At 44.5% G+C, this 23,323-nt stretch overlaps 1 protein-coding gene and 1 pseudogene across 16 annotated transcripts in view; both read right to left on the bottom strand.

The window, feature by feature from the left end:
• The window catches only part of UBXN2A (UBX domain protein 2A), a 68,137-nt gene that overhangs the window by 41,318 nt on the left and 3,496 nt on the right, over positions 1 to 23,323 (bottom strand). For 5 of the 16 annotated variants that reach the window (XM_074012255.1, XM_074012253.1, XM_005576448.5 and 2 more), the window contains exon 1: positions 11,616 to 11,801. The exons of 4 other annotated variants lie outside the window; for them this stretch is intronic. The gene's annotated coding sequence lies outside the window, so the exon portion shown is untranslated. Of the gene's footprint in view, positions 1 to 11,403; positions 11,573 to 11,615; positions 11,802 to 12,024; positions 12,487 to 23,323 lie in introns of those variants that run through there. 7 more of the 16 variants (XM_065527677.2, XM_074012256.1, XM_065527672.2 and 4 more) reach the window with 7 other exon arrangements.
• LOC141408369 (succinate dehydrogenase cytochrome b560 subunit, mitochondrial pseudogene) lies at positions 7,802 to 8,435 on the bottom strand (annotated as a pseudogene).

The following is a 23,323-nucleotide window of genomic DNA, read 5'->3' on the forward strand; positions in this document are numbered from 1 at the left end:
GCCAGGCGTGGTGGCACATGCCTGTAATCCCAGCTACTCAGGAGGCTGAGGCAGAAGAATAGCTTGAACCCGGGAGGCATAGGTTGCGGTAAGCCAAGATTGCACCATTGCACTCCAGCCTGGGCAACAAGAGTGAAACCCTGTCTCAAAAAAAAACAACAAAACAACCATAGTTGAATATTATTTCATTTAAAAATATTAAATGGGCTGGGTGTAGTGGTAGCGGCTCACGCTTATAATGCCAGCACTTTGGGAGGCAGGTGGATCCCTTGACCTCAGGAGTTGGAGACCAGCCTGAGCAACATGGAGAAACCCTGTCTCTACAAAAAAAATACAAAATTAGCTGGTGGCACATGCCTGTAGTCCCAGCTACTTGGGGGTTGAGGTAGGAGAACTGCTTTAACCTGGGAGGTTGAGGCTACAGTGAGCCAAGATTGTGCCACTGTACTCCAGCCTGGGTGATAAACTGAGCCCATCATACACACAAAAAATTAAATGGCATGCTTTAAATATGTGCATTTTAGGCTGGCATGGTGGCTTACACTTCTAATCATGACACTTTGGGAGGCTGAGGTTCACAGATCACCTGAGGTCAGGAGTTTGAGACCAGCCTGGCCAACACGGTGAAACCCCGTCTCTACTAAAAACACAAAAATTGGCTGAGCGTGGTGGCGGGTACCTGTAATCCCAGGTACTCCAGGCTGAGGCAGGAGAATCACTTGAACCTGGGAGGCAGAGGTTCCGGTGAGCCAAGCTCGCACCACTGCACTTCAGCCTGGGTGACAAGAGCAAAACTCTGTTTCAAAACAAAACAAAACAAAACAATATACATGTATATGCATCTTACTGTATATCAATTATAACTATGTAAAGTTGTTAAAAATAACTAAAGTGCATACTTATTCAGCACCTACTATATATCAGGCATGAATGATTCTAGGTGCTTGGGATACATGTTGAACAAAATAGATAAAGATTCCAGCTCTTTTGGACATTACAATCTGGTGGGGCTGTTTGTTTTTGACTTGGCAGTTCTCCAACATTTTCAACTAGTTCAAAATAATCTCCTACAGTTAATAATAATGTATACTTCAAAATAGCAAAAGGAATGGGTTTTAAATGTTCTCACAACAAAGAAATGGTACGTATTTGAGCTGAGGGACATGGTAATTAGCCTGATTTGACCATTCCATAATGTACATATGTACTGAAATATCACAATGTATCCCATAAATATATAAAATTATTGTCAATTAAAAAATAATGAATAGGCTGGGCGTGGTGGCTCATGCCTGTAATCCTAGCACTTTGGGAGGCCACGGTGGGTGGATCACCTCAGGTCAGGAGTTCGAAACCAGCCTGGCCAACATGGTGAAACCTGTCTCTACTAAAAATACAAAAATTAGCCAGGCATGGTGGTGCATGCCTGTAATCCCAACTACTTGGGAGTCTGAGGCAGGAGAATCGCTTGAACCCGGGGGGCAGAGATTGCAGTGAGCCAAGATCGTGCCACTTCACTCCAGCCTGGGCGTAAGAGCAAAACTTCGTCTCAAAAAATAATAAAAAATAAAACAAAATAGGCCAGGTGCAGTGGCTCACGCCTGTAATGCCAGCACATTGGAAGACCGAGGTGGGTGGATCACTGGAGGTCAGGAGTTCGAGACCAGCCCGGCCAACATGATGAAACCCCGTCTCTACTAAAAATACAAAAAATTAGCTGGGCACGGTGGCAGGTGCCTGTCATCCCAGCTACCAGGAGGCTGAGGTGGGAGAATCACTGGAACCTAGGAGTCGGAGCTTGCAGTGAGCCAAGATCATGCCACTGCACTCCAGCCTGGGTGACAGAGCGAGATTCTGTCTCAAAAAATAAAATAAAATAAAATAAAATAAAATAAAATAAAATAAAATATAATAATTCCATAATTTAGATCTGGTCTTTATTATCTCAAAAGTATAACATGTTCATTCTACTACTTTGTTCACATTGTCATCATCCTCCTAGGCATTCAAATCCTAACTATCCTTTAAGTCCTAGCTCAAGATCCATTTCCACCATAAAGATGAAATATTAGACCCTTAGTAATAGTCTTCTCCTAAGCATTTAGATTTTTGGCATTTAAATCATATTGTCTGATGCTGCTTATTATTGTTTCTTTTCACTCTCTTTACCAGATCTACCATCACTGAGGATAAGTACCATGACTCACACATTTCCTGTATCCCTCACAGTGTGGAGCAAGTGCAAAGCAAAGAGTAGCCATCCTTGGGGTGGGGGTGGGGGGATGATGAGAAATTATTCCAGTGATGGATACATTAAAAAGCCCTGACTTTACTACTATACAATATATCCATGTAACAAAATTATACTTGTACCCTACAAATTTATACATACATATATATATATATATATATATATTTTTTTTTTTTTTTGAGATGGAGTCTTGCTCTGTCGCCCAGGCGAGATCTCGGCTCACTGCAACCTCCGCCTCCTGGGTTCAAGCGATTCTTCTGCCTCAGCCTCTCGAGTAGCTGGGATTACTGGCATATGCCACCACACCTGGCTAATTTTTGTATTTTTAGTAGAGACGGGGTTTCGCCACATTGGCCGGGCTAGTCTTGAACTCCTGACCTCAGGTGATCCGCCTGCCTTGGCCTCCCAAAGTGCTAGAATTATAGGCATGGGTAACCGTACCCAGCTACAGATACATTTATTTTTATTATTATTTATTTATTTATTTATTTATTTTTGAGACGAAGTCTCGCTCTGTTGCCCAGGCTGGAGTGTAACCTCTACCTCCTGGGTTCAAGTGATTCTGCTGCCTCAGTCTCCCGAGTAGCTGGGACTACAGGTGCATACCATCATGCCCGGCTAATATTTTGTATTTTTAGTAGAGACAGGGTTTCACTGTGTTAGCTAGGATGGTCTCGATCTCCTGACCTCATGATCTGCCCACCTCGGCCTCCCACAGTGCTGGGATTACAGGCATGAGCCACCACGCCTGGCAAATAAATTTTTTTTTTAAAAGCTACAAGAGGGTTGGGCGTGGTGGCTCATGCCTGTAATCCCAGCACTTTGGGAGGCTGAGGGGGGTGGATCACCTGAGGTCAGGAGTTTGAGACCAGCCTGGCCAACATGGTGAAACCCCGTCTCTACAAAAAAAATTAGCCAGGCGTGGTGGCGCATGCCTGTAGTCCCAGCTACTCAGGAAGCTGAGGCAGGAGAATCACTTGAACCTGGGAGGCAGAGGTTGCAGGAGGGGAGATAGCGCCAATGTGCTCTAGCCTGGGTGACAGAGAGAGATTCTGTCTGGAAAAAAAAAAAAAAAGCTACAAGAGTAGTCTTCCTTAAAGGATTCACGAAGTTTCCAATAATAGGTTACTGTTGTCTAGGAAATTACAAATACTTTTTTCCATCATTTTACAATTATAAGCTACTGACAAATTGTTTTTACTTGTTTTATGACAGCAAAAGAGAATGAAGATAGAATAGACCTTGAATTCAAACTGAGTTTTACCGGAATAATGGCTACATCACTTTTGAGCTAGGTAACTTTACATACGTCATTTAGCTTCTCTGAGTCCCAGCTGCCTAACTTATAGCATGGACATAATTATCCCCCTCAGGTTGTTCTGAGGACTAAAGAAGATACTAAGAATACAATAGCATTATGCTCCTTTCTCTTTCCTCATCCCCCATCATAATTTGTTATAAAGATTGGTAAGAAACATCTTCAAGCTCACGCCTGTAATTCCAGCACTTTGGGAGGCCGAGGTGGGCGGATCGCCTGAGGTCAGGAGTTCAAGACCAGCCTGGCCAACATGGTGAAACCCCATCTCTACTAAAAATACAAAAATAAGCCAGGCATGGTGGCAGGCGCCTGTAATCCCAGCTGCTGGGGAGGCTGAGGCAGGAGAATCACTTGAACCGGGAGGTGGAGGGTGCAGTGAGCCGAGATCGCGCCACTGCACCACTCTAGCCTGGGCAACAAGAGTGAGACACTGCCTCAAAAAAAAAAAAGAAAAAGAAACATCTTCAGACTTAATCTAAAAAGTCCTGATTTTGACATGATTGTGAAATTTTACTTCTGATTTCATGAATTAAACTTTTTAAAAGCCTGGTACAGTGGCTCATGCCTGTAATCCCAGCACTTCGGGAGGCCGAGGCAGGCGGATCACCTGAGGCCAGGAGTTCCACACTAGCCTGGCCAACATGGTCAAACCCTGTCTCTACTAAAAATACAAAAATTAGCCGGGCATGGTGGTGGGTGCCTGTAATCTTGGCTACTTGGGAGGCTGAGGCAGGAGAATCACTTGAACCTGGGAGGAGGAGGTTGCAGTGAGCTAAGCCTGTGCCATTGCACTCAAGCCTGGGCAACAAGAGCAAAACTTCATCTCAAAAAAAAAAAACCTTAAAAAAATTTTTTTTATATACTTATTGAACCACTCATCAAGGTGTGCAAGGCATTGATTTAAAACTAATGATAAAAGTGTCAGTATCAGTATGACAGACACAGTTTCTATTAGCACAATTTTATGGACTTATAAGGAAAAAATATACTGAATTACTAAATGTAAACATGGCATAGAATTATGAAGTAAAAATTAATTTTAACATGGAGACACCAAAGTCACCATTACCACAGGCATTTTCTACAATAAATTTAGTAATATGCAAATGAACCAGGTAAAATTTATTTATATCAATTGAGTGAGCTGCCACAAATGTATCACAGTCATATGACATGAATGAACCTAAGTCACCTACTATACTGCAGAGAATAAAAAGAGCCATCTGACAAATACCCAAGTTATCAGCATAAAGTTGGCACAAGAATGAATAGATGAAAAGAACTGCCTTCGTTTTTCTTCAGTCTACTTCCAACTATCACCATCATCTTACATTGATATAGTATATCACAGTTTACTAAACATCTTCTCAAATATTATCCCAAAAAGTACAGTGATGAAATCAGTCAGGAGACAGAGAAAACTGAGTTTTATGGAACGTGTCCACTAACAGGAAAATCCAGTCAAAATAGATTTGGACTACTAAGAATGTGGTATTTTAAAATGCTTACATTAGGCCAGGCACAGTGGCGCACGCCTGTAACCTCAGCACTTGAGGAGGTTCAGGTGGTAGGAATCACTTGATGCTAGGAGTTCAAGATCAGCCTACAACACAGCGAGACCCTGTCTCTACTACCAATAAAAACATTAGCCGGGCATCATGGCACACGGCTGTAGTCCTGGCTACTCAGGATGCTGAGGCAGGAGAGTTGCCTGAGTCCAGGAGTTTAAGGCTGCAGTGAACTATACCTGTGCCACTGAATTTCAGCCTGGGTAAGAGTGAGACCCTGTCTCAAAAAAAAAAAAAAAAAAAAAAAAAATCAATAAATTGGGAGTTTGAGACTATTCTGGCTCGGGAGACTGATTTCTTTTTAAAATCAATAAATAAAAATTTTAAGTAAGTATATAAGAATCTAAATACAAAAATAGGGCTGGGTGCCGTGGCTCCCGCCTGAATCCCAGCACTTGGGGAGGCCGAGGCAGGTGGATCACTTGAGGTCAGGAGTTCAAGACCAGCCTGGCCAATACGGAGAAACTCCATCTCTACTAAAAATACAAAAATTGGCCGGGCGCGGTGGCTCATGCCTATAATCCCAGCTCTTTGGGAGGTTAAGGCAGGTGGATCACAAGGTCAGGAGATGGAGACCATCCTGGCCAACATGGTGAAACCCCGTTTCTACTAAAATACAAAAAAAATTAGCCAGGTGTGGCGATGCGCGCCCATAGTCCCAGCTACTCAGGAGGCTGAGGCAGGGAAATCACTTGAACCCGGGAGGCAGATGTTGCAGTAAGCCGAGATCGCGCCACTGCACTCCAGCCTGGAGACAGAGTGAGACTATGTCTAAAAAAAATAAATAAAAAATAAATAAAAAAATTAGCCAGGCATGATGGCGCACGCTTGTAGTCCCAGCTACTCAGGAGGCTGAGGCAGGAGAATTGCTTGAACCCAGAAGCGAAGGTTGCAGTGAGCTGAGATTGCACCACTGCACTCCAGCCTGAGTGTCAAAGTGAAACTCTGTCTTAAAAAAAAAAAAAAAGAATTAAATGTGCCTGGACACAGTGGCTCATGCCTGTAATCCCGGCACTTTGGGAGGCCCAGGGAGTGAATCACTTGAGGTCAGGAGTTTGAGACCAGGCTGGCCAACCTGGCAAAACCCTGTGTCTACTAAAAATACAAAAACTAGCCGGGTGTGGGAACACACACCTGTAATCCCTAGCTACTTGGGAGGCTGAGGCACGAAAATTGCTTGAACCTGGGAGGCAGAGGTTGCAGTGAGCCGAGATCATGTCACTGCACTCCAGCCCAGCCTGGGTGACAGAGTGAGACTCTGTCTCAAAAAAAAAAAAAAAAAAAAAAAAAAAAAAAAAAAAAAAAAAATTAAATGGATAATTAAAAATTAAAAATTGCATATTACAATTTTATTTTTTAAAACATATATTTAATGGTCAAAAGGAATCTGAGGAGGAAAAAATGTAAAAACAAAAAACTGGCCACTTTTTTTTAGATTATGGATTTGTATCAAGGTATTATACAACCAGACATGCTATCTTTATACAGAAGCTTAAGTTTCTTTTTAAAGATAAGGCCATTCCAGCTATTAAATATGAGGGAAAAGAAACCAATGGATCACATTTCCATGTTGGGGTCCTTTTACTTAGATCTTCTATGAAATGTGATTAGACCCCCAAGCCTCCAAGAGCAACTAACTATGATAGCATCAGAACCAAATACTTAAAAGACAGTTCATTTGTATATTTTGTGAATTCTGGTTTACAACATACTAAGTGATAGAAAATGAAATCTTTTGGAAAGTTTCAGCTTATTTTAGCTGTAATCATAGTAATGAAACAAATATATTTTTGTCCTTTCCTAGAAATTTTTAATGGGATAGTTAAATACTCCAAGGACCAAAGTGGTAGTGACAACAGTAATTTAAATGAGAAAATCCTATGGGAAAGGTGACACTTAGGCAGAGACTGGCAAGGTTACTTACTGAGTCATTCCAGGGCTGACCAAGACATTCTCATTCCAGGACATTCTCATTCCAGGGCTCCATACTGAAATGTTATGTTATGTCACAAAGGGCCCCCCCGCCCCGTTTTTTTAAATAAGTATTTTAATTCAATTTCAGAAAAAAATGGTACATGACTTGGATGAGAAAGCATAAAATTAAGAGGCTTTTCTGGAAATGCAAGAAAAAGAAATAACCTTTAATATATTCAATAATTTTCTGGATCTTCCTCTTGTGTCAAAAGCTACATATTTTCCCCGCAAAGCAGCTGCTCCAAGAACTAACTAGCCCTCTTTATCTCTCTCTAGCTGGGATAGACTAATTCTGCTCCACTCCCACCTCTCTTCTTTCAGTAACACTGTGTAGGTGTTAATGGCCTGGCTCTCACCAATGAACAGAATTGTCCTTTAAGCCAGCAACTCACAGGCAGTGCCACCCAAAGCCTCACCCCCAGTCCCCAGGGCCGAAGCCACAGAGCTGGCATTGTTTCCAATATCCCAGGAAGGAGCCAAAAGCTGACCTTCAGCACAAATCAAAGCCCAATATGGAGAGAGAATAACTGCTTCTAGGCCCAGATTAGGCAAGCTGTGGACAAGAAAAGGGGAGTTTTTGCAGCCACCCCATCTTTAGAAACAAGGGGAAAACTAGACCCTTTTCCACTATTATGGTATAGAAGGTACTCTACTGTTCCAAGGGGACCTGAAAGCACAAAAGGATCTAAATAAATAAGGAGAACTTTTCCCAGGCTGGAGACAAGAGTGACAAACAGAAAGACGGGTGAATATAATATGTAGGAAGATGATGCTGGAAACCTCAGCTCTTCACACAGCTGCCAGCCCTACAAATAACACAGTAAGAACCAGGACAACCACTCCAGACTGGTATAGCTGGAGAATCTTCAGGCCTTTTCCTAGGTCCCATATCAAGTGTTGGATCCCATTCCAGGTATGATACATGAGAGGGAAGACGAGTGCAAACTTAGTTGTGTCGATCAGTACTGGCCCCAGACACAGGGACCAATGAGTTCCAAATAAGACTCAAAGTTCCCAGGGAGTAACAAGGTCGACATGCGAAAAAAAAGAGACGCCTGCACTCAAAGCAATACCAGTGCCATGGTGGCAGATGGACATTGCTGTGGGAAGAGACCAACTGCAGATAGTGACGTGGGGAGATACGGGATGGTTTGAACCCGTGTTCTTATTCCAGAACCACTCCATCTCTTCTTTGGCCATGGTTCCCAAAGGGACAGCGTTTCTTATACAGAGCTGAGGGCTAAAGCAGGCTCAGAGGCAATGATGACCCCAACATGTCTCAGCAAGAGTGCAGCCATCTTGGGTTCCGGTCTGGATGGAAGTGCAAAGCCCATTTTAAATACAATCTCCCTTAGCTGGGCATGGTGGTTTACACCTGTAATCCCAGCACTTTGGGAGGCCAAGGCAGGCAGTCACCTGAGGTCGGGAGTTTGAGACCAGCATGACCAACATGGTGAAACCCTGTCTCTCTCTACTAAAAATACAAAATTAGATGGGCATGGTGGTGCATACCTCTAATCCCAAATACTTGCGAGGCTGAAGCAGGAGAATTGCTTGAACCCGGGAGGCAGAAGTTGCCATGAGCCAATATTGAGTCACTGCACTCCAATCTGGGTGGCAAGAACAAAACTCCATCTCAAATAAATAAATAAATACGACTCCTTTTGAAAACCTTCCATGATTTCTCCAATAGGTGTGAATATAAAATTATTAACATGAGAAGAGATCAGTTAGGTACTCTTAAATTTGCAATGCCTTCATTGCCACAACTCTAGTCCCAACCACCATCAACTCTAGGTGGTCTCCTCATTTCCATTCTTGTCCCCATCCAATCCAGTTTCTACACAGTAGTCAGGACGACTTTTTGAAATAAAAAGTTGGCCAGGTAGGGTGGCTCATGCCTGTAATCCCAGCACTTTGGGAGGCCGAGGTGGGCGGATCACTTGAGGTCAGGAGTTCAAGACCAGCTGAAACCCTGTCTCTACCAAAAATACAAAAAATTTAGCCAGGCATGGTGGTGCATGCCTGTAATCCAGCTACTCAGGAGGCTGAGGCAGGAGAATTGCCTGAACCTGGGAGGCAGGGTTGCAGTGAGCAGAGATTGCACCATTGCACTCCTGCCTGAGTGACAGTGCGAGACTCCGTCTCAAAAAAAAAAAAAAAAAAGAAAAAAAAGAAAAGAAAAAGTTGTTTGTAGGACTTATCCTGCTGCAATTTTTTTTTTCTAAGTTAAACCTTTAAATGACTTCCTATTAGTTAGAAAAATGTCCAAGTCATTTGGGTAATATTACAGGAGAGTTCATTGTACTGTTTTCTCCCTACATTTGAGTGGTTTGAAAATTTTTCTATAAAAGCTAAAAAAAAAAAAAAGAAAAAGAAACAGAAAAAGCTGATCCCAAATCCTTAACATTGCTTAAAAGGCCCTGTATCAGCTGGACGTGGTGGCTCACATCTGTAATCCCAGCACTCCGGGAGGCCAAGGAGGGTGGATCACCAGAGGTCAGGATTTCAAGACCAGTCTCACAAACATGGTGAAACCCCGTCTCTACTAAAAATACAAAAATTAGCCGGGCATGGTGGCGTGCTATAGTTCCAGCTACTCGGGAGGCTGAGGCAGGAGAATCGCTTGAACCCGAGAGAGGTTGCAGTGAGCAGAGATCGTGCCACTGCACTCCACTCTAGCCTGGGCGACAGAGTGAGACTCTGCATCAAAAAAAAAAAAAAAAAAAAAAAGCCCTGCATCATCTCTCTGGCCATAACCTACTTTATCACAGCACCCTTTTGCTTCCCACACACCAACTGCTGAAGTTCCTGAAATGACCATCTTCCCTAGCCTCCATGCCATCTATTTCCTTTGCCTGAGCCTTTCTTCTCTCCTTTGGGAATCATCTTCCCCTAATTCCTATTTATCCCTAATATCTGAGCTCAAAGATTACTTTCCTAGGAAAACCTTCCCAGCTGGGATAAGTCCCCCTGTTACCTTCTCTCACAAACAACTTACATTCTTTGTTTTAGCCTCTGTCTTGGCTTATTGGCATTTATTTGCGTGACTATTTATTTTATTTTATTTTATTTTTTGAGATGGAGTCCCGCTCTGTCACCCAGGCTGGAGTGCAGTGGCACCATCTCGGCTCACTGCAACCTCCGCCTCTCGGGTTCAAGCGATTCTCCTGCCTTAGTTTTTTTCTGAGTAGCTGGGATTACAGGTGCCCCCCACTACGCCCAGCTAATTTTTGTATTTTTAGTAGAGAGAGATGGGGTTTTACCATGTTGGCCAGGCTACTCTGTAACTCCTGACCTCAGGTGATCCGCCCACCTCAGCCTTTCAAAGTGCTGGGATTACAGGCGTGAGCCATCGCTCAGGGCCCTGATTATTTTCTTAATATTTGTTTTGCCCAACGACACTGTATAGTCTAAAGGCAGAGTCTGTAATTGTCACTATCAAATCCTTAGCACTCAGTACACAGTAGGTACTAAATTTTTTTGAATGAAAAAATATTAAATCAAGTCTATGCTAATTATTATTATACATTATTAAATTAAAATGCAAGTAAAGCACCCTCCACAGTGTCCAGCTGAAAACAACTGCTCAGTGTGTGTGAGCTTAATACCGCGCTGCAGTCAGCCTCATATCGTTAGTGTGCTTAACCACTCCCTCTTCCCGCACACATTTTTTACACATTTTTGGACTCCGTCAGTGCCTAGCACTAACGTTAGTATTATACAAAGATACTCTTAATTCACTGAATTTAACTGCCTTTTAAATAAATCCGACTTTCAGCATATTTAGACAGAAGACACAACATGAATTTTTAAAGAGTTTCCCCCCTAAAAACAAACTACAACCAGGCAGACTTCATACTACCACATTCTTTTCTGCATTCGCATCAAAACAAATCCGCAGTTTCCTATCTTTACTTATCTCAAATTACGTACATAGGAACCAACGCTGGACTCCACACGAACATTCATCATTGCTGACAAGTAATAAACTTTTTTATTACAGGCAGCGAAAAGGGAAAAAAAAGGCACAAAGAAGAAAATAAGGAAATGTGAAATCAGCGAACAGCAGGCCTTCAAAACATCAGAGAAAGTGAGTTGTGGGAGACGGGTGAAGTCACTAATAGGCATACTTTGTATCACTGGACACAATCGTGCAGCGTTCGCCTTTGAAAATAGAAACATTGTGTAGCGCATAACTCCAAGTTTCGGAACGCCCTGCGAGAGAACCCGGAGCTGTGCCTTCAGCTAGCTGGCGAGTCAAGCCGCAGGGGCTCGGGGTCGCTGCTCACCTGGACTGGGCAGGAGCCTGGCCCGGGCTCCGCCGCCCGTGCCACTTCCCGAATCGCAAACGCGCGGCCCTCCGGAGCGAGACTCCCCCGACACCGACGATCCGCGGCGACCCGGCCACAGGCCGCGACCCCTCGGCCCCACTCGGCAGGCGGCCGCCCCGCCCCGCCCCGCCCTCACCCCACTGGACGCGGTGCGGCCCCAAGACGCTCACCTCCGGGCACGGCCTCCCGGCCTCGGCCTCACTCAGCTTAGGCACCGCGGGCACCGTTTGGCCGCGGGCTCCGTTTCGCTGGAGCCCTTCAGATCCGGAGCGCCGCCGCCCCAGACCGTCTCAGGTTCCGCGGCCGCGCCGCTGAGATCCCGCCAGCCTCTCTCGGTCTTCTCCAGGCGCCCAAGCGCGCGCCGACGCCGACTCCGCGCAGACCCGAGGAGGGCGAGCGGGCGCGGGAGCGCGCCGAGGGGCGGGGCTTGTTCCTGCCGGGCGCTTCAGGTCCCGGCGGGAACTGCGGTAATGGCGGCCTCCCCTTCCCGCCACGGGCCCGGCGGCTGGCTGCCCCCCTGGACTGGTGAGAAGCAGGCAGCTCGGTGTGTGCTCACCAGAGAACCCAGCGTGTGCTTACCCAGGTACTTCCTCAGACTCTGAAGCCGTGGAGAGACGTCCCTGCATTCTGACAATGTTGAACTTGACCTGAGCCCTGTGGCCCTTAACAGCGACGTTGAAGAAACCCTCACCCACCTTTGTTCTTTCCTTCTTTCTTTCTTTTTTTTTTTTTGAGACGAAGTCTCGCTCTTATCCCCCAGGCTGGAGTGCAACGGCGCGATCTTGGCTCACCGCAACCTCCGCCTCCCGGGTTCAAGCGATTGTCGTGCCTCAGCCTCCTGAGTAGCTGGGACTACAGGCGCCCGCCACCACGCCTGGCTAATTTTTGTTTTTAGTAGAGATGGGGTTTCACCATGTTTTCCAGGCTGGTCTCGAACTCCTGACCTCAGGTGATCCGCACACCTCGGCCTCCCAAAGTGCTGGGATTACAGGCGTGAGCCACCGCGCCCGGCCGCTTTGTGTTCCTAAAAGGACTTACTACACGCAAACGCCCTTCCGCATGTGACTTAGTCACGACTCAAGGATGCCCCCGTGGTTAGCTGTGACAAGGTCAGGCCCAGACCCTCTAAATTCCAGTTCTTCGCCTCACAAATGGTTAGCTGACCTGTCTGTACTCACAATGTGGACAAATCCCGGCTGCCTTGACTTGACAGGACTTGAGTGAAGCAGCTCTCCCCCACCCGGCCTCTCTACACGGTGACCGAGCCTCAGCCGCAGCCAGCGCGCAGCCCTCCTCATCCGAAAATGGACGGACCCCAGGGAAAACATTATCTGTGTAGTCTCATCGCTGCCACCTCCATTCTTCTCCCCACTTCCCCACACCCGGGTCTTTCTAGCCCTGTTCACTCATCTCTGTAAAAGGAAAGCCCTTTTCTGCCTGACCCAGGAGATCGCTGCAGATCTCATGGTTGGAGAGTTCTCCCGGTTGCGGTAGCCTCCCACAACCCCCACTCTCAGTTGCAATAGTTTCTTTCCCTTTTCTTGGATATCTTGCACTGAACTCTCTCCTTACGTATATCCAGATTTGTTTTTTATTTTATAGTCCAGCATTCTCCCTATTGCAACAGTCCTTCTTCCTATTGCAATAGTGCTCCGCCCTTATTGCAATAGTCCTTTTCCCCCGTTGCAATAATCCTTTCTGAATAAAGTCTCGGTTTGCCTAAATCGGGATTTATTTGTAAGTCTTTAGCGCTGGGAATCAGAGATTGATCCTCACCTACAGACTCATGCCGTTTCCCCCACCACCACCTCCTTCATCTCCTGTTCAGCAATTTTGGGAGCCCGTGGTGAGTTCAAATCTCACTGCTCCTGAGACCGAGTCTGTTGAAGCATAAGGAGTTAAATTGATCCCTTTGGGCAAAGAGACTTTTCTTTGACCCTTCTGCGAGAGCTCTTCCGATTTTTTGGTCCCCGCACCATTTAATGAAGACAGGATTCTTCCCTTGTCAAAAATCAATTGACCTTGGATGTATAAATTTATTTCTGTACTCTCAATTCGATTCCATTGATTATATATCTTATCTTTATGCTACTACCATACTATTTTGATTACTGTAGCTATGTAGTGGGTTTTGAAATCAGGAACTACGAGTCTTCCAACTTGCTCTTCTTTTTCAAGATTGTTTTGTCCCTTACAATTCCATATTAATTTTAGCTCAGCTTTTCCACTGCTGTTAAAAAAAAAAAAAAAAAAAAAAAAAGGGAGGGGGGCCACTGGGATTTCGACAGGGACTGCTTTGAAATGGAGGAGTATTGATATCTTCATTTTTTTTTTTTTTGAGATGGAGTTTCGCTCTTGTTGCCCACACTGGAGTGCAATGGCACGATCTCAGCTCACTGCAACCTCCGCCTCCCAGGTTCTAGCAATTCGCCTGCCTCAGCCTCCAGAGTAGCTGGATTACAGATATGCACCACCATGCCCAGCTAATTTTTGTATTTTTAATAGAGACGGGGTTTCACCATGTTGGTCAGGCTGGTCTCAAACTCCCAACCTTAGATGATCTGCCCGCCTCGACTTCCCAAAGTGCTGGGATTACAGGTGTGAGCCACCACACCCGGCCGGAGTATTGATATCTTAACAATATTAAGTCTTCTACCTGGTGCGATGACTCTCGCCTGTAATCTCAGCACTATGGGAGGCTGAGGCAAACGGATCACGAGATCAGGAATTCGAGACCAGCCTGACCAACATGGTGAAACCCTATCTCTACTGAAAATACAAAAAAATTAGCTGGGCATGGTGGTGCGTGCCTGTAATCCCAGCTACTCAGGAGGCTGAGGCAGGAGAATCACTTGAACTTGGGAGGCAGATGTTGCAGTGAGCCAAGATAGCACCATTGCACTCCAGCCTGGGCTGCAAAGCGAGACCCTAACTCAAAAAATATACATAATATATTATATATATTATATATATATAAATAAAGTCTTCAAATCCTTAAGCATGAATATTTTTCCATTTACAGTCATGTGCCACATAACATTTTGGTCCATGACTTACAGCATATATGATGGTGGTCACATACGATTATAAGGCCATATTTTTCCTGTATCTTTTCTATATTTAGATACACAAAAACCATCGTGTTACAATTGTCTACAGTATTCAATACAGTAACATGCTGTCCAGGTTTGTAGCCCGGGAGCAAGGCTATGCCATGTTGCCTAGATGTGTAGTACACTATACCATCCAGGTTTATGTAAGTGCACTCTGTGATGTTCACACAACAACAAAATCACTTACACGACACATTTCTCAGAAAGTACTCCCATCGTTAAGCAATACATGACCATACTTAGACCTTCTTTAATTTCTTTCAGCAGTGTTTTATAATTTTCCATGTACAAGTCTCATACCTCTTTGGTTAAATATATTTCAAAGTATTTTATTGTTTTTAATGCTATTGTAAAGGAGTTTATTTCCTTTTTAGATTTTTTTATCGCCAGTATTTGGAAATACCACTGATTTTGTGTATTGACCTTATATCTAACAACTTTGTTGAATTCATTTATTAGCTCTAATCATTTGCTAGAGATGGGGTCTCCTTATGTTACCCAGGTTAATATCGAACTCCTGGGCTCAAGTGATCCTTCCACCACAGTGTCCTGAGTAGCTAGAACCACAGATGTGTGCCACCATGCCCAACCAATTAAAAAAAAAAATTTTTTTTTTTTTTTTTGTAGAGATGGACTTTCACTGTGTTGCCCAGGCTGGTCTCAAACCCCTGGCCTCAAACTATCCTCCTGCTTGGGCTTCCCAAAGCACTGGGATTACAGGTGTGAGATAACACACTTGGCCTCAGTTTAATTTCTTTCTTTCTAATGTGGATGCCTTTTATTTCTTTTTGTTATCTAACTGATCTAGCTAGAACTTCCCAGTACAATGTTGAATAGAAATGAAGAGGCTGAGTGTGGTGGCTTACACCTGTAATCTCAGCACTTTGGGAGGCTGAGTCAGGAGAATTACTTGAGCCCAGGAATTTGAGACCAACCTGGGGCAGCATAGTGAGACTCCGTTACTAGACTTAATTTTTTTTTTTTTTTTTAAAGGAATGATGGGCCGGGCACGGTGGCTCAAGCCTGTAATCCCAGCACTTTGGGAGGCCGAGACGGGCGGATCACGAGGTCAGGAGATCGAGACCATCCTGGCGAACACGGTGAAACCCCGTCTCTACTAAAAAATACAAAAAACTAGCCAGGCGAGGTGGCGGGCGCCTGTAGTCCCAGCTACTCGGGAGGCTGAGGCAGGAGAATGGCGTGAACCCGGGAGGCAGAGCTTGCAGTGAGCTGAGATCCGGCCACTGCACTCCAGCCTGGGCAACAGAGCGAGACTCCGTCTCAAAAAAAAAAAAAAAAAAGAAAAGAAATGGTGAGGCAAGGTGGCTCACGCCTTTAATCCCAGGCCTTTGGGAGGCTTAGGCAGGTGAATCACTTGAGGCCAGGAGTTTGAGACCAGCCTGGCCAACATGGTGAAACCCCGTCTCTACTAAAAATACAAAAATTAGCCAGGCATGGTGGCAGGCACCTGTAATCCCATCTACTCAGGAGGCTGAGGCAGGAGAATTGCTTGAACCCGGGCAGCGGAGGTTGCAGTGAGCTGACATCACGCCACTGCACTCTAGTCTGGATGACAGAGCAAGACTCCGTCTCAAAAAATGATGAGTGGGTTTCTTTGTCTTGTTCCTAATTTTAGAGAAAAAGCTTTCAGTCTTTCACCATTGAGTATGATGTTAGCTATATGTTTTTCTTTTTCTTTTTTTTTTTCTTTGAGACAGAGCCTCCCTCCATCCCTGCAGCCCATGGTAACCTCTATTCTACTTTCTTTTTCTTTTTTTCATTTTTTTTTTTTTGAGATGGGATTTTCACCAGGTTGCCCAGGCCAGTCTCAGTCTCAGACTCCTGGACTCAAAGCCATCCTCCCAGCTTGGCCTCCCAAAGTCCTATGATTACAGGTCTCAGCTACCACGCACAGCCTATTCTACTTTCTGTCTCTATGAATTTGCCCATTCTAGATACCTCATATACATGGACTCCTACAATATTTATTCTTTTGTGTCTGGCTTATTTCACTTAGCATAATTATTTTCAAGTTCATCCATGTTATAGCATATGTCAGTATTATCATTCCCATTTATGGTTGAATAAGATTCCATTGTATGTACATATGACATTTTGCTTATCCACTCGTATGTTGATGGCCATTTGGGTTGCTTCCACCTTTCTGCTATCTTGAATAATGCTGGTATGGACTTTAGTATACAAGTATCTGACTCCTTACTTTCAATTTTTTAAAATTTTTGTTTTATTGTGGTAAGAATATTTATTTATTTATTTAATTTTTGAGACAGCCTCCCTCTGTTGCCCAGGCTGGAGTGCAGTGGTGAAATCTTGGCTCACTGCAACCTGCCCCTCCTGGGTTCAAGTGATTCTCTCACCTCAGCTTTTCTGAGTAGCTGGGATTAAAGGTGCCCCCCGACCATGCTCAGCTAATTTTTGTATTTTGAGTAGAGATGGGGTTTTGCCATGTTGACCGGGCTGGTCTTGAACTCCTGACCTCTGGCGATCCACTCACCTTCGCTTCCCAAAGTGCTAGGATTACAGGTGTGAGCCACCGCGCCTGGCCCTTTCAATTTTTTTTGAGTATGTACCTAGAAGTAGAATACGGTATTTCTGTGTTTAACTTTTCAAGGAACAGTCATATTGTTTTCCAAATGGCAGCACCATCTTACATTCCTACCAGCAATGTACCAGTGTTCCAATTTCTCTGCATCCTCCCAACACTTGTTATTGTGTGTGTGTGTGTGTGTATGTGTATGTGTGTTTATAACCACCCCGCCCTAATGAGTATGAAGTGTATCTCACTGTGGTTTTGATTTGCATTTCCCTGCTGACTAGTGATGTTGAGTATCTTTTCATGTGCCTATTGGCTATTTGTATATTTTTCTTTGGAGAAATGCCTATTTAACTCCTTGCAAATTTTCAAATAGTTTTTTTTTGTTGTTGTTGTTGTTGTTGAGTTACAGGAGTTTTTGGGTTTTAAAAAATATATATTATGGATAGTAATCCCTTATCAGATATGTGATTTGCGAATCTTTCCTCTGATCCTGTGAATTGTCTTTTCACTCTGGGGTCAGTATCCTTTGATACACAAAAGTTTAAAATTTCGGTCAAATTAATTTATTCTTGTTTTGCCTGTACTTTTGGTGTCATATCCAAGAAATTATTGCCAAATCCAATGTCATGAAGAGTTCTCTGTTTTTTTCTAAGCATTTTATAACTTTAGCTCTGACATTTAGGTGTTTGCTCCATTTTAGTTTTTGTTGTTGTTGTTGTTGTTGTTTTGAGACAGAGTTTTGCTTTGTTGCTCGGGCTGGGCTAGAGTGCAGTGGCACCATCTCAGCTCACTGCAACCTCTGCCTCCCAGGTTCAAGCGGTTCTCCTGCCTCAGCCTCCCAAGTAGCTGGTATTACAGGTATGCACCGCCACACCCAGCTAATTTTTGTATTTTTAGCAGAGACAGGGTTTCACCATGTTGGCCAGGCTGGTCTTGAACTCCTGACCTTAGGTGATCTGCCCACCTTGGGCTCCCAAAGTGCTGGGATTACAGGCATGAGCTACCACACCCAGCCTTGTTTTCTATTCTCTATTTATCTCCACTCTATTCTTTATTTCCTTCTGTTGGCTTGGGTTTAGTTTGCTCTTTTTCTAATTTCTTTCTCTGTTGACTTTTTAGTTAGAAGTGCAAACACTCAAACAGGACTGTAAGCTCCTTAAGGGTACAGACTGAGTAATTTGTTTATTAGATACTTTCCAAAGTACTTTTCACAGTAGCTATTTCACAGGTACATAATAGAGTTCAGTGAATGCTTTTTGAATTGACATAGAAGGATGATGGGTGGTACTCAGCAATCTGCTCCTCATCCTGCATCCTCTTTACCAATTGGTAGCCCTGCCAACCATCCAGTTCAGGACAGAAACCAAGTGAGCATCTTTGAGCATTTCCTTCCCTTGAGATGAATATCTAGGTCAGCACTGTCCAGTAGAACTTTCTGTGATGATGGAACTCTTTCTGCATCATCCAACACATTGGCTACTAGCAACATTTGCTTATTGAATATTTGAAATGTGGTAGTATAACTGAGGAAATGAATTTGTTTTTTTTTTTTTTTTTTTTTTTTTTTTTGCGACGGAGTCTTACTCCATCGCCCAGGCTGGAGTGCAGTGGTGCGATCTCGGCTCACTGCAAGCTCTGCCTCCCAGGTTCACGCCATTCTCCTGCCTCAGCCTCCCGAGTAGCTGGGACTACAGGCGCCCGCCACCATGCCCGGCTAATTTTTTGTATTTTTAGTAGAGATGGGGTTTTACCGTGTTAGCCAGGATGGTGTCAGTCTCCTGACCTCGTGATCTGCTCGCCTCGGCCTCCCAAAGTGCTGGGATTACAGGTATGAGCCACTGTGCCTGGCTGGAAATGAATTTTTAATTTTTGAAATTTAAATAACTACATGTGCTAGTAATCACACTGAACAGTGCACAATTCTAATGTAAACAATTCTTCTTTTTTTTTTTTTTTTACACAGAGTCTTGTTCTGTTGCCTAGGCTGGAGTCCAGTGGTGTGATCTTGGCTCACTGCAACCTCCACCTCCCCCATTCAAGCGATTCTCTTGCCTCAGCCTTCTGAGTAGCTGGGATTACAGGCGCGCACCACCACACCCAGCTAATTTTTGTATTTTTAGTAGAGCCAGGGTTTCACCATGTTAGCTAGGCTGGTCTCAATCTCCTGACCTCAGGTGATCTGCCCCTCTCGGCCTCCCTAAGCGCTGGGATTATAGGCATGAGCCACCACTCCTGGCCTAATGTCAACAGTTCTGATTTTGCCTCTTGATTTCAAGTGTTTCTCAAATGTTTCATGGATCTTAAAGATGCAGTCCCATGGATTGCATCCTACACCTCCCAAATCAGGACCATCTCTTCACTGATGGCCTCCCTATAGACTTGCAGTGTCTCACTTTAGCTCCATTGGAAGTACAGCTTTTTTTTTTTTTTTTTTTTTCTCTTTTGAGACAGGGTCTTGCCCTGCTGCCAAGGCTGGAGTGCAGTGGAGTGACCAAGGCTCACTACAGCCTCAGACTCCTGGGCCCAAATGATCCTCCTGCCTCAGCCTCCTGAGTGGCTGGGACTACAGGTACTTACATCATGCCCAACTAATTTATGGCTCTTGCTTTGATGTCATGTTTAAGAATACTTTATTGTTTTTATTATTTATTTATTTATTTGAGACGGAGTTTTGCTCTTGCTGCCCAGGCTGGAGTGCAATGGCACGATCTCAGCTCACCGCAACCTCTGCCTCCTGGGTTCAAGTGATTCTTCTGCCTCAGCCTTCCGAGTAGCTGGGATTATAGGCATGCACCACTAGGCCCAGCTAATTTTGTGTTTTTAGTAGAGACGGGGTTTATCCATGTTGGTCAGGCTGGTCTTGAGCTCCTGACCTCAGGTGATCCACCTGCCTCGGCCTCCCAAAGTGCTGGGATTACAGGCGTGAGCCCCCACGCTCGGCCTATTCTTTTTCTTTTTATAAGATCTATTTCATTCTTTTAAAATTTGTTTTGTCACTTTTTGCTCATTAGTTCTTTTTAATCTCTCCTTTATTTTTTAATTTAATTTTATTTTTTTGAGATGGAGTCTCGCTCTGTCACTCAGGCTGGAGGGCAGTGATGGGATCTTGGCTCCCTGCAACCTCCACCTCCTGAGTTCAAGCAATTCTCCTGCCTCAGCCTCCTGAGTAGCTGGGACTACAGGCATGTGCCACCATGCCCAGCTAATTTTTTTGTATTTGTAGTAGAGACAGGGTTTCACTGTTAGCCAGGATAGTCTCTATCTCCTGACCTTGTGATCCACCTGCCTTGGCCTCCCAAAGTACTGGGATTACAGGCGTGAGCCACCACGCCCAGCCATTTCTCCTTTATTTAATTTTAAATTATTATGGTTACATAACAGGTTTTTTTTTTTTTTTCCAGTCTGGGTTTCCCTCTGTCTCTCAGGCTGGAGTGCAGTGGCACTATCATGGCTCACTGCAGCCTCTACCTCTCAGGCTCATGATCCTCCTACCTCAGCCTCCTGAGTAGCTGGGAACACAGACATGCACCACCATGCCTGGCTAATTGTTTTTTTAAGTTTTTGTAGAGTCAGGGTCTTACTATGTTGCCCAGGCTGGTCTTGAACTCCTGGGCTCAAGTGATCTTCCTACCTCAGCCTCCCAAGTGCTGGGATTACAGGTGTGAGCCGGTGTGTCCAGCCTAGCTGTTTGTATTTAGGGAGCACATGTGATATTTTTATACAAACATACAATGTGTAATGATCAAATCAAGGTAATTAGGATATCCATCACCTTAAGTCTTGTTTCTTTGTATTAGTAATATTCCAAACCCACTCTTTTATTTTGAAATATACAGTAAGTTATTGTGTATTAATACATGTTATTGCATATTAATTATATCTAGTGCTCAGTAGTACTAGATATAATTCCTTCCATCCTCTTTATTTATATTACTTATCTGAATATAAATCTGTGGGTCTCATTCTGTTGTCTGTTTTTTTTGCTGGCTGTCATGATGATTCTTTTGTGATTTTCTGTTTTTACTGTGAATCATATTCATGGGACTTTATTTTTGTGCCTTCTGTTGAAGGTATATTCTGTCTGAGATGATTTATGTTTGCTTCTGCTTTATGCTTAGGATCACTGTTGACTCAAATCTATTTAACCTGAATTATTGTTGTGAGGATCTTCATACCTAGCCTTAGTGAATTCGGGCTGTAAACCTGTTGATCAGTGTGTCGTTATTAATTTTCAAGGGACCCCCACCCCCACACCCTGCCCCCTCACTCCCCACTCTTAGTGTCAGTGTTGGGAAAGGTGGGCAGTCCTCCTGGAGATGAGTGATGGGAAGGTTGGTGGGTTTATTTCTAATTTACTCATACTTAGCTATATCCTTATTATAGCAGATTTGGTAGGATGATTGCATTAGATTCCATATATTTAGCAGATTTTAGGCCTTACTACTGTCTTTTGTATTTCTTCCCCCCCACCCCCGAGGTGGAGTCTTGCTCTGTCACCCAGGCTAGAGTGCAGTGGCATATTCTCAGCTCACTGCAACCTCCACCTCCAGGGTTCAATCAGTTCTCCTGCCTCAGCCTCCCGTGTAGCTGGGACTACAGGTGCCCGCCACCACGGCTCACTAATTTTTGTATTTTTAGTAGAGATGGGGTTTCACCATGTTGGCAGGCTGGTCTCGAACTCTTGACCTCTTGATCCGCCTGCCTCAGCCTCCTAAAGTTCTGGGATTACAGGCATGAGCTACCACACCTGGCCTGCTTTTCTTTTTTCTTTTTTTTTTGGAGGCGGAGTCTCGCTCTGTCATCCAGGCTGGAGTGCAATGGCGTGATCTCGGCTCACTGCAACCTCTGCCTCCCGGGTTCAAGTGATTCTCCTGCCTCAGCCTCCTGAGTAGCTGGGATTACAGTCGCCTGCCATAATGCCTGGCTAATTTTTGTATTTGTAGTAGAGACGGGGTTTCACTATGTTGGTCAGGCTGGTCTCGAAATCCTGACCTCATGATCCACCCACCTCAGCCTCCCAAAGTGCTGGGATTACAGGCGTGAGCCACTGTGCCTGGCCTTGCATTTCTTAAAGCAGAGAGAATAGGTCAAATTCTCTGGGGTTGAGCAAATGCATTGGAAATGAAAGCTGTCTTCAGAGCCTTGCTTACTTGTCCTGGGTTCCTGCTGTGACTTAGCTTTTGATCTGAGCATTTCTTAGTATCTTGCCACCTCTTACATGTACTGCAGGGTTTTTTTTTTAAAGTTCAAAAAATATTTAACCAGCGTTTTAGTTATTTCCTCTAGTATGTACTGTAGAAAACAGGCAACTCTTCCATATCTCTTTTCTTTTCTTAATTTTCTTTCTGAGACAGGGTCTCACTCTGTTGCCTAGGTTGGAGTGCAGTGGTGAGGTCTTGGCTTACTGCAGCCTCCACCTTTCGGGTTCAAGTGATTCTCATGCCTTAGCCTCCTGAGTATCTGGGATTACATTATAGGTTATGCACCACCATGCCCAGCTCATTTTTGTATTTTTAGTAGAGATGGGGTTTCGCCATGTTGGCCAGGCTGACCTTGAACTCCTGGCCTCAAGTGATCTGCCTGCCTTGGACTCCCAAAGTGCTGGGGTTACAGGCAAGAGCCACTGCGCCCAGCCCCCCTTTTTTTTGAGATGCAATCTCACTCTGTCGCCCAGGCTGGAGTGCAGTGGTATGATCTTGGCTCATTGCAATCTGAGGCAATTCCTTGCCTTAGTCTCCAGAGTAGCTGAGATTACAGGTGCCCACCACCAAACCCAGCTAATTTTTTTTTGTATTTTTAGTAGAGACAGGGTTTCACCATCTTGGCCAGGTTGGTCTTGAACTCCTGATCTCATGATCCACCTGCCTCAACCTCCCAAAGTGCTGGAATTACAGGCGTGAGCCACTGCGCCTGGCCTCCTTTTTAAAAAAAAATTTATTTTAATTTATAGAGATGGGGTCTCACTATGTTGCCCAGCCTAGTCTTGAAATCCTGAGCTCAGGAGATTCTCCTACCTCAGCCTCCCTAAATTCTGGGATTACAGGCATGAGCCACTGCAACCAGCCCTTTTTCTTTCTTTTTAAATTTTATTTTAATTTATAGAGATGGGGTCTCACTATGTTGCCCAGGCTGGTCTTGAACGCCTGAGCTCAAGCCATCCTCCCACCTCAGCCTCCCAAAGTGCTAGGATTTATAGGCCTGAGTCACC

This window comes from Macaca fascicularis, chromosome 13, assembly GCF_037993035.2.
Source record: "Macaca fascicularis isolate 582-1 chromosome 13, T2T-MFA8v1.1".
NCBI classification, from domain to species: domain Eukaryota; kingdom Metazoa; phylum Chordata; class Mammalia; order Primates; family Cercopithecidae; genus Macaca; species Macaca fascicularis.